Source organism: Pinus tabuliformis, chromosome X (assembly GCF_031772625.1).
Source record: "Pinus tabuliformis cultivar Carrire ecotype Pingquan chromosome X, CPIR1, whole genome shotgun sequence".
NCBI classification, from domain to species: Eukaryota; Viridiplantae; Streptophyta; class Pinopsida; order Pinales; family Pinaceae; genus Pinus; species Pinus tabuliformis.
In genome coordinates this window covers 1,145,518,542-1,145,525,796 of record NC_142308.1, presented here as the reverse complement: position 1 = coordinate 1,145,525,796, position 7,255 = coordinate 1,145,518,542, and positions in this window count along the sequence as shown.

Genomic DNA, 7,255 nt, shown 5'->3' with positions numbered 1-7,255 from the left:
ATGAAAAGATTTGAGGCCTCTTGAAAATCTCATGGGAAATGAAAGTTTCCCATGGCATTCCCAACTAAGTAAGCTGATGCAAAACAATAATTTTGATGATAGAGAAATTCCTCTCTCTAGATATATCACTTAAGGTGTCTTCCTCATATTCAAACTCACTGTCTTGCTCCATTTTTGTCTCTTTCGGATGATTTGATGAATGATGGACAGTTATGTGAGGAAAAAATGAGTATGAAGAGATTTTATAAGAAGGAAAACAATGGTGAGATGAAATGAGAGGGTAAGTGAGGTTTATAAGGAACTAGGGTTTGATGTGAGGGGGTTCAGAGCCTCGTGAAGGGATTAATTTTTGTAGGGAAATAGGGGAAGATGATATGGGTTAAGTAAGATGGGATTTAAAGGTGAATTTAGGGCAAATGATAATGGGAAAATGGAGACAAGTGACAAGAGCTTGAAATGGTGAGAAATTAGGTAGAAGACAACTAGGGTTTTGAGTTTTAGGAGGCTAAAACCATAAGTAAAGCATAAAAACCCTATCTGAGATCAAAAGTGAGTTTACTTACTTGATTGGAAGAGAAATGCAGCAATGAGAATGATTTGAGGTGAAGTTTGGTGGTTTTGAAGTCTTACTGGCCAATGCGCAGTGCCTTCTCACCAATGCACAGCGCCTCTCTGATGCGCAGCGCCAGTGTAAATTAACACAGGAGAAAATTGCTTGATGCGCAGCGCCCCTCTGATGTGCAGTGCCATGTTGCAGACCAGTTTTTGAGGCCTTCCCGATGTCCAAATTGGGCGTGTTATAGCTCTTTGGAAATATTTTTGAGTCTAATTTCCAAAACATCTTGAATTTTTCAATTTGGAGCTCATTTGCCTTGCCAAAAATTAAATCTCCCAAGACTGGTCAAAATGTGCAGAATGAGACTGCCTGAATGCAGAGTGTTGTTGCAGACAACTTCTGAAGGTCTTACTCAACTCCAAATTGAGCTCATGATAGCTCATTAGAAATATATTTGTGTCTAATTATCATTTGAATCATCAAGAAAATCATTTTTTCATCCCAGCTAGGAGAAAATTTGATTTTACTAAGGTCACTCCAAAGGTGTAGCAACTCTCCTGAGGCAACGATATTTTTGACATTTTTCCCAAACCATGAAACCTGTGTAAAAACTGAAAGAGGTTTTTCTTACTGGGTCAATTATGGATAAAAAATCTCTCACTTTTGTCAAGTTCATCTTCTCTTTCTTAGAAACATCATTTGAGTAAAACCTATCCCGATGTGTGGAACAGGGGATTTGTGGAAATGAAGGGAAATGAAGGGGATGAGGGGCTTCTAAATTCTTGAGAAAAATTTATGAAGTAGGGAGGGATGTTAGGAATCAGTGGAAAGTGAAATTTTAAATATTGAGTGAGGGGAAGGGGTCCAAAAGGGTAAAACACAGGCCTAGCCTAGAAAATTGTCAAATTGTAGCAATAAACTAGGGTTTGTGGGAAAATGATGAATTTGAGGGATATTGTTAAAATTGGAAACTAGGGAAAAAAAAATTCATGTGGGTCATCTTATTAATGGCTGATAATATTTTTATTAGATTCCTCTCATCGAGAGGTGTAATATTGATATAAATATCATCCGATTCCGATAAGTATTCATGGAGATATGAATTTATTTTGATTATGGAATTATTATCAAGCCAACCTACAACTCATGTAGGCTCAGAAGCCCAACAGTCGCATCTATTCTAACACAACATTGTGAATAAATATAGGAGGACTTTTCCTCATTTGGACTTACTCATCTCACCACATCTCTCTCTATTGCGCAGAAAAGAGTCTCTTCTCTACTGTGCAAAAAAGGGTCTCTCCCTCACACATGTGAAGCCAGAAGCTGCAACTGCAGAAGTAAAGTTTGACCTGTGTGGACTAGAAGATCTCCTCATCTAGACTACGTTGTAGTTTCATCTGAACCTCCTCTAAAAGCCACAATTTTTGGTGGTGGAATCAAGTCAATCCGACGGACGGTTTGCAAGATAACGACTGCCCTAGTTTGAAGGAAGCTGCTGAAACTGAAGCTGCAACTGTAGAAGTGAAGTTTGACCTACGTAGAATAGAAGATATCCTCATCTAAACTATGCTATAGGTTCATCTGAACCTCCTCTAGAATCCGCAACTTTTGGTGGTGGAATTAAGTCAATACGATGATCGGTTTGTGAGATATCGTCTGCCCTAGTTTGATGATGAAGCTGCTAATGCTGATGCTACTAATCTAGGGTTTGCTACTGCTGATATAAATCAGATTTATTATACTATTTCTCTCTGCTGAATTATTGAAGATAAAAGAAGATTTGATCAAAGGGTTTTCCCACACATTGTGGGGTTTGTCCCTGGCTAGCCGCCACATCTTGTGTCTCTTGTCTTGGCTTGTTTTCTGTCGATCGTTTAATGTTCTATCTGCACTATACTTTATGTACATGTGATTGCTAATCTGTGGAATATAATAAGAAAAAGAAGTAAATTGTTATAAGCATAGAACATACCATAACTTAGCATGGGATCAGAGCTGAGGTGAAGACAAAGCTCGAGCAAGAGCAAGAGCAATCATCGAAGAGAAGATTGGCAAGGCTATCCTAAAAGAACTATGGGGTCCTCATCACTATTTCTTACTGAGGACAAGCTCCATGAGAAAGTTGACTATCATGGATGGAAGATGTCTATCAATCTAACCCTTGAGGATCAAGGAGTGTTGGATCATGTGAGAGGCAATATTGTTGAGCCTCCATCAAATGCACCTCCTGTTGCTAGGATCAAATGGAAGAACGGAGAAGTTAAAGCAAAGAAGATCATTCGGGACTCTATCGACAAGCACTTGGTGGCCTACATCTCTGAACTGGACACCTCCAAGGAAATCTACGATAGACTAGTGAGTTTATTTAAAGTTAATGATGCAAATCAAGTTTTGATTCTTAGAAATAAGCTGAGGGAAATCAAGAAGGGTAAAGATGAGAGTATGCAAGCATACTTATTAAGAACCATCAAGATCAAGAACGATCTCCTATCTATTGGGGAGACTAAATTACTGACAGAGAAATGGCACTCACGACTCTTGGAGGATTACCATCCGAATGGTACATGTTCATGACTACTCTTCTGAACAATAATGTAATTCCTGGTTTTGAGAAATTAATGGCTAGATGCATTTAAGAAGAAACAAGGGTAGAAGAGAAAGAAATGCCCATGCCTAAAGGTCCTCCTGCTGCCTTTTCATCTCATGCTAAGAAAAGAAATAATTTCTGGACTAAATCAAAAGGAAAGGCTGGACCTAAGGGTGGAAGAAAAGGACGATGTTACATCTATGATAAAGCAGGTCACTATGCAAGGCAGTGCCCCAATAAAAAGGACTCACACCAGGACGATGATCAAAATCCCTTTGATGGCAATCAAAGGAATGACAAATTCAATAGCATAGGTAAGACGAGAGCTGGGAATCAAGGAAGAGGACAAGCATTCAAGAAGGCTAGAAATTCTAGGATGTATTAAATGCACTTGATCTCCGAAAGAACCTGGTGTCCATCTTGAAAATGGAAGACAAAGGCTACAAGGTAACCTTCAGCGATGGCAAGGTATGTATATGAAAAAAATAATGTTAAATATTCCTTTACTCTTGGGTTTCATGTTGATTCATTATATCAGGTCGATGGAAGTCCGCTAGGTGTCATGTCTTATGACACATCTCTTCAATCTGAACTTTGGCATTGGAGGTTTGCCCACCTTCGTTACAAAGCTCTACTCGATGTAAGATAGATGGTAACAAGGATGCTCGAATTCTGAGTAGAAAAAGAAGGTGTATGTCCAAGATCTGCCAAAGGAAAGCTCAAAAGGGGACCATTCCCCTCAAGCCAAAGCAAGACCTCCGATATATTACAGTTGGTTCACTTAGGCATACCTAAGGTTGGCATTAAGAGGGAGACTACTACACCACATACTCCTGAGCAGAATGGTGTGGCGGAAAGAAAGAACAGTACGATTGTGGAAGCTGTCTCTATGGGTCGATGATGTAACAATGCCTGATTTGGAGGAATCCATGGATCCTATTTATCCACATGAGCCTTCCTCTCCTAGGAAGAGGCCTTCATGGCTTAGGGAGCTACTTGATGATGTTGAAGGACATGCTGCATGCCGAGGAACCTTTCGTGAAAGTAAGAAACCTAATAGGTATCAGGGATACCTGACCATCATGAGCACGATTATACAAAATGAGCCTTCATCATTCTCAAATGTCATCAAGCATCAAGTATGGAAGGATGTTATGACTGAAGAATATGAATCTATTATGAAGAATGATGTCTGGGAAATAGTTCCTAGACCCCAGGACAAGACAATTGTTACTTCAAAATGGCTTTACAAGATAAAGCATGTAGCAGATGGAAGTACGGAATAGTATAAGGCTCGTTTTTTTGCTTGTGGTTTCTCCCAGAAGGAAGGTATAGACTATGATGTGATATTTGCACCTGTTGCCAGATATACGACCATCCAATTGATCATAGCCTTTGTGGCTTCACAAGGATGGAACCTACATCATATGGATGTCAAGACAACATTCTTGCACGGTTCGATCAAAGAAGAGGTCTATGTGGAGCAACCCGAAGGATTTGAGATTTATGATTGAAAATCTCATGTATGCAGGTTGAAGAAGGCTCTCTATGGGCTGAAGCAAGTGCCCCGAGCATGGTATGAGAGGATTGATAGCTACTTGATGAAGCTGGGATTCACTAGGAGTGAAGTCGATCCTAACCTTTACTTTAAGGTTGAAGATGACAAGCCTCTCATACTGATGTTGTACGTGGATGACCTCTTTCTAACAAGTGCATACCCCCTCATTCACAAATGTAAGAGGGAGTTGGCTTTTGGATTTGAAATGAAGGATCAAGGACTTGAAGTGTGCCAGAAGCCAAGGGAAATTTTGCTATCTCAAGGAAAATATGTGGTGAAGATTCTGGAAAGATTTGGTATGGTGGACTACAAGCCTATGACTACCTCGAAGATCTTAACTTTCAGAAGTTATATGGTAGTGATGTCGGACCAGATTTGGGAAATGCCTCTGAGTCTCAAAAACTCATTTGCATTGATGTTCTTGGTGAACCTCTGTCCGAACATATGTTTCGCAGTTAGCATTGTGAGCTCATATTTGGTTGAGCCTCACTAGATTGGTGTCAAAAATCTTCTGAGATGTCTTCAGGACACAATATCTCATGGATTGAGATACACTGCTGGAAATATGAAACTTCATGATTATTTGAATGCTAATTAGGCAGGTAGTGTGGAGGATCACTAGAGCACTTTTTAGTGTTGTTTCTCTTTGGATTCTGCTTCGATATAATGGATGAGAAGGAGGCAGAAGTCAGTTGCCATAAGCACCACCGAGACCGGATACATATCTATGAGTATGATCTTGTATGAAGCTGCCTAGTTGGGGAAGCTCTTCAATGAGTTGTTTGAATACATACCACTGTGATTCTCTGTAACAACCAGAGGAGGGATTCGATTATTGAGGAAGCCCGTATTCGTCAATTTCTCCAACAAATAGACATCATCTGGGATATGGTAAGTCGATGAGCAAGGAGGCTCCATCACATTAAGATGATGTACAGGTCGATGCACCTTGTCAAAGCCCCAAGGAAAGATCTAATCTGTGATTTTCCCAAACGACTTGGAGTCGTCAAGAAACCCTTGTACAAGGGTCCTACATGTTGCATACATTGAGCTCTGGGAGCTCTGAGGGCTTGCGATTCTTACTGGAGCAACATACGACCACAGGGTGACTCACCCTCTCCTAGTGGTGCACAATGGAACAAGATGATTCGCTCTCTTGTGGGACAAGATGATTCGCTCTCTTGTGGAACAGGATGATTCGCTCTCCTGTGTAGCAGGATGATTAGTTCTCTGTGAGGCCTGGATAGATGTGTTCTCCATGGCGATTGTAGCAGGATTGATGTGTTCTCCTGTGAGGCCTGGATTGATGTGTTCTCCTGTGAGGCCTGGATTGATGTGTTCTCCATGGTGATTGTAGCAGGATTTATGTGTTCTCCTATGAGGCCTGGATTGATGTGTTCTCCATGGCGATTGTTGCAGGATTGATGTGTTCTCCTGTGAGGCTGAGATTGATGTGTTCTCCATGGTGATTGTAACAGGATTGATGTGTTCTCCATGGCAGCCTGGATTGATGTGTTCTCCATGGCGATTGTAGAAAGATTGATGTGTTCTCCTGTGAGGACTGGATTGATTAGTTCTCCTGTCAAGGCTACCTACCCATGCAGTCTGGGACTCATGGGAATTACCTCTCATCTGATCAACGAGAAGGGAAATGAAGTTAGGGACCATAGTAGTACCGATGGACGCATTGTTGTATCTACCGTACTCCCTACACTAGGATGACCTCCATTGATTTGGGATCAATTCTACTAGTTTGGAACCAGTGATAGGAGTTGTACCATACTATGACACTGACTTTGGGTTAGTTGAGGCTGGTTTGGGACCAGTGGTACATACTCTGAGACTGACTTCGTATCAGTGTAGTACTGGTCTGGGACCAGTGAGAGTGGTACATACTATGACGCTGACTTCAGGTCGGTTGAGACTGGTCTGGGACCAGTGGTAGGAGTGGTACTTACTATGAATCTAATTTTGGGTTGGTTGAGACTGGTCTGGGACCAGTGGTATGCACTCTGAGACTGACTTTGAGTCAGTGGAGGATGATACTGGTCTGGGACCAGTGGAGTTGTACTCACTATGATGCTGACTTCGGGTTGGTTGAGACTGGTCTAGGACCAGTGGTACATACTCTGAGACTGACTTTGATTCAGTATGATAAATCCTCGATCATTTCTTCTTCTTCATAATTCGAACAAAAGTAGAATAGAACAGAACAAAGCAGAGCAGAGCATAACAGAGCAGAGCCATACATATCAGTACAGGGCAGAACAAGACAATGTAGAACAGGCAGAATAGAATAGAGCAGGGCAAGGGTTAGGCTGTATATTTCAACGCATTTGATGGATGAATAGTAACGACTGATAGACAGATTGCAGATAAAGTTCTCCCTAGTTGAGAGGGAGTGTTAAAATTGAAAACTAGGGAAAAACTTCATGTGGGTCATCTTATTCATGGCTGATAATATTTTTATTAGATTCCTCTTGTTGAGAGGTGTAATATTGATATAAAGATCATCTGATTCCGATAAGTATTCATGGAGATATGAAATTAT